Genomic DNA, 4744 nt, shown 5'->3' with positions numbered 1-4744 from the left:
TAAACAAACTACTCACAAGAACACATGGTGAAATATGTCAAAAACCCAGAAAATAATGAAACTTGCATCATTAGAAATATGAAACAGAGATCTACAATATTGATGAAGGAATAAAACTCGAAATCTTAATACTTTGAAAGTTATGAAACAAACAAAATATAAGAATCTAGTCTTTCTCTCTCAAACAAGTACAAAATCTAAAAATAAAAGAAAAGTGCAAAAGGAATGATATCTAAAAAAGGTAAAAACTAGGTTTTTGACTCTCTAAAAAGCTGCACACCTTTTGTGGCTGCAGGTACAAGGGCCTTATATAGGAGGTGAGGTGGAAGCCCTAAAAATACAAAAAGTCAAAGTAGTCAACGGCTCGGTCAACTCGACCAGTGCTCGGTCGAGTGGCTGGTCGAGCTGGTTTCTCTCGTGCATTCTCCACTCGGTCGAGTCCTCCTCAGCACACGGTCGAGTGGTGGTCGAGTGGTGCGGTCGAGTTGGACTCCGGACCTTGATTCTACAGCCTTAACTCTCTTGTTTTCTCCTCAGGATTGCTTCACTTCTCCTCAGCATTGCTTCCATGCCCCTTAAGCTCCAAAATCACCTGTTTATGCATGAAAAGATGCAAATGCAATGCAACTATACTCTAATGCATGATTAGTCCTAAAGCTACACAATAATGGCCTAAATGGATAGCAAAAGATGCAAAAGTTGTGAATAAACTAAGGGAAAACAAGGTAAAATATATGAACATCAAGTGTTTAGACACAACTTTTACCCATTTTGTCCCAAAACATGCTAAAACCGAGAAAACATTGATTCGAAGCAGTAAATAGCTTTGTTACTTTTTCTAGGGTCAGAATGTGTGACAATCCAATATATTTGACTAATTGTAAGAGTTCGTGATGAATTTGGAGTGCTTTGACAACACTTAAACCCGTTTTATCCCAAAACAGGCTTAAACGAAGAAAGCATGCTAAAACCGAGAGAAACATTGATTTGAAGCAGTAAACAGATATTTTACTGTTTCTAGGGTCAAAATATGTAACAATCCAATGCATTTGACTAATTATAAGAGTTTGGGTTGAATATGGAGTGTTAAGACAACACTTAAACCCGTTTTATCCCAAAACAAGCTTAAACCGAGAAAACAGGCGAAAACCGAGAGAAACATTGATTTGAAGCAGTAAACAGCTATGTTACTCTTTTTAGGGTAACAATATGTAACAATCCAATGCATCTGGCTAATTATAAGAGTTCGGGTTGAATTTGGATTGTTTTGACACCACTTATACCCATTTTTTCCCGAAACAGGCTAAAACCGAGAAAACGTTAATTCAAAGCAGTAAATAGCTTTGTTACTGTTTCTAATGTGTGACAATCCAATGCATTTGACTAATTGTAAGAGTTCGGGATGAATTTGGACTGTTTTGACAACACTTAAACCCGTTTTATCCCAAAACAAGCTTAAACCGATAAAACAGGCTAAAACCGAGAGAAACAATGGTTTGAAGCAGTAAAAAGCTATGTTACTATTTCTAGGGTCAAAATATGTAACAATCTAATGCATTTCACTAATTATAAGAGTTCGTGGTTAATTTGGTTTGTTTAAACACCACTTATACCCATTTTGTCCCGAAACAGGTTAAAACCGAGAAAACATTGATTCTAAGCAGTGAACAGCGTTGTTACAGTTTCTAGGGTCAGAATGTGTGTCATTCCAATCCATTTAACTAATTATAAGAGTTAGGGATGAATTTGGAGTGTTAGGCAACACTTAAACCCGTTTTATCCCAATACATGCTTAAACCGAGAAAACAGGGTAAAACCAAGAGACAACATTGATTCAAAGCAGTAAACAGCTGTGTTACTATTTCGAGGGTCAAAATATGTAACAGAACAATGCATTTGACTGATTATAAGAGTTTGGTGAATTTGGAGTTTTAAGACAACACTTAAACCCGTTTTATCCCAAAACAGGCTTAAACCGAGAAAACAGGCTAAAACCGAGAGAAACATTGATTTGAAGCAGTAAACAGCTATGTTACTCTTTCTAGGGTCAAAATATGTAACAATACAATGCATTTGACTGTGATAACAGTTTGGGTTGAATTTGGAGTGTTTAGACAACACTTAAACCCGTTTTATCCCAAAACAATCTTAAACCGAGAAAACAGGCTGAAACCGAGAGAAAACATTGATTCGAAGCAGTAAACAGCTATGTTACACTTTCTAGGGTCAAAATATGTAACAATCCAATGCATTTGACTAATTATAAGAGTTCGGGTTGAATTTGGAGTGTTTAGACACCACTTATACCCATTTTGTCCTGAAACAGGCTAAAACCGAGAAAACATTGATTCTTAGCAGTAAACAGCGTTGTTACTGTTTCTCTGGTCAGAATGTGTGACAATCCAATTCATTTGACTAGTTGTAAGAGTTAGGGATGAATTTGGAATTAGACAACACTTAAACTTGTTTTATCCCAAAACATGCTTAAACCGAGAAAACAGGCTAAAACCGAGAAAAAACATTGATTTGAAGCAGTAAACCGCTATGTTACTCTTTCTAGGGTCAAAACATGTAACAATACAATGCTTTTGACTGATTATAAGAGTTTGGGTTCAATTTGGAGTGTTTAGACAACACTTAAACCCCTTTTATCCCAAAACAGGCTTAAACCGAGAAAACAGGCTAAAACCGAGAGAAACAATGATTTGAAGCAGTAAAAAGCTATGTTACTCTTTCTAGGGTCAAAATATGTAACAATACAATGCATTTCACTAATTATAACAGTTTGGGTTGCATTTGGATTGTTTAGACACCACTTATACCCAATTTGTCCCGAAACAGGCTAAAGCCGAGAAAACGTTGATTCTAAGCAGTAAACAGCTTTGTTACAGTTTCTAGGTTCAGAATGTGTGACATTCCAATCCATTTATTTATTTGTAAGAGTTCGGGATGAATTTGGAGTGTTTAGACAACTCTTAAACCCGTTTAATCCCAAAACAGGCTTAAACCGAGAAAATAGGCTAAAACCGAGAGAAAACATTGATTCAAAGCATTAAACAGCTATGTTACTCTTTCTTGGGTCAAAATATGTAATAATCCAATGCATTTGGCTATTTATAAGAGTTTGGGTTGAATTTGGAGTGTTTAGACACAACTTTTACCCAATTTGTCCCAAAACAGGCTAAAACCGAGAAAACATTGATTCGAACCAGTAAATAGATTTGTTACCTTTTCTAGGGTCAGAATGTGTGACAATCTAATGCATTTGACTAATTGTAAGAGCTCGTGATGAATTTGGAGTGTTTTGACAACACTTAAACCCGTTTTATCCCAAAACAGGCTTAAACGAAGAAAGCATGCTAAAACCGAGAGAAACATTGATTTGAAGCAGTAAACAGATATGTTACAGTTTCTAGGGTCAAAATATGTAACAATCCAATGCATTTGACTAATTATAAGAGTTTGGGTTGAATATGGAGTGTTTAGACAACACTTAAACCCGTTTTATCCCAAAACAAGCTTAAACCGAGAAAACAGGCGAAAACCAAGAGAAACATTGATTTGAAGCAGTAAATAGCTATGTTACTCTTTTTAGGGTAACAATATGTAACAATCTAATGCATTTGACTAATCATAAGAGTTCGTGGTTAATTTGGTTTTGTTTAAACACCACTTATACCCATTTTGTCCCGAAACAGGTTAAAACCGAGAAAACATTGATTCTAAGCAGTGAACTGCGTTGTTACAGTTTCTAGGGTCAGAATGTGTGTAATTCCAATCCATTTAACTAATTATAAGAGTTAGGGATGAATTTGGAGTGTTAGACAACACTTAAACCCGTTTTATCCCAATACATGCTTAAACCGAGAAAACAGGGTAAAACCAAGAGACAACATTGATTCAAAGCAGTAAACAGCTGTGTTACTATTTCTAGGGTCAAAATATGTAACAGAACAATGCATTTGACTGATTATAAGAGTTTGGTGAATTTGGAGTTTTAAGACAACACTTAAACCCGTTTTATCCCAAAACAGGCTTAAACCGAGAAAACAGGCTAAAACCGAGAGAAACATTGATTTGAAGCAGTAAACAGCTATGTTACTCTTTCTAGGGTCAAAATATGTAACAATACAATGCATTTGACTGTGATAACAGTTTGGGTTGAATTTGGAGTGTTTAGACAACACTTAAACCCGTTTTATCCCAAAACAATCTTAAACCGAGAAAACAGGCTGAAACCGAGAGAAAACATTGATTCGAAGCAGTAAACAGCTATGTTACACTTTCTAGGGTCAAAATATGTAACAATCCAATGCATTTGACTAATTATAAGAGTTCGGGTTGAATTTGGAGTGTTTAGACACCACTTATACCCATTTTGTCCTGAAACAGGCTAAAACCGAGAAAACATTGATTCTTAGCAGTAAACAGCGTTGTTACTGTTTCTCGGGTCAGAATGTGTGACAATCCAATTCATTTGACTAATTGTAAGAGTTAGGGATGAATTTGGAATTAGACAACACTTAAACTTGTTTTATCCCAAAACATGCTTAAACCGAGAAAACAGGCTAAAACCGAGAAAAAACATTGATTTGAAGCAGTAAACCGCTATGTTACTCTTTCTAGGGTCAAAACATGTAACAATACAATGCTTTTGACTGATTATAAGAGTTTGGGTTCAATTTGGAGTGTTTAGACAACACTTAAACCCCTTTTATCCCAAAACAGGCTTAAACCGAGAAAA

Source organism: Camelina sativa, chromosome 1 (genome assembly GCF_030686135.1).
Source record: "Camelina sativa cultivar CO46 ecotype springtype chromosome 1, ASM3068613v1".
Classification (NCBI taxonomy): domain Eukaryota; kingdom Viridiplantae; phylum Streptophyta; class Magnoliopsida; order Brassicales; family Brassicaceae; genus Camelina; species Camelina sativa.
This window is presented reverse-complemented; position numbering follows the sequence as displayed.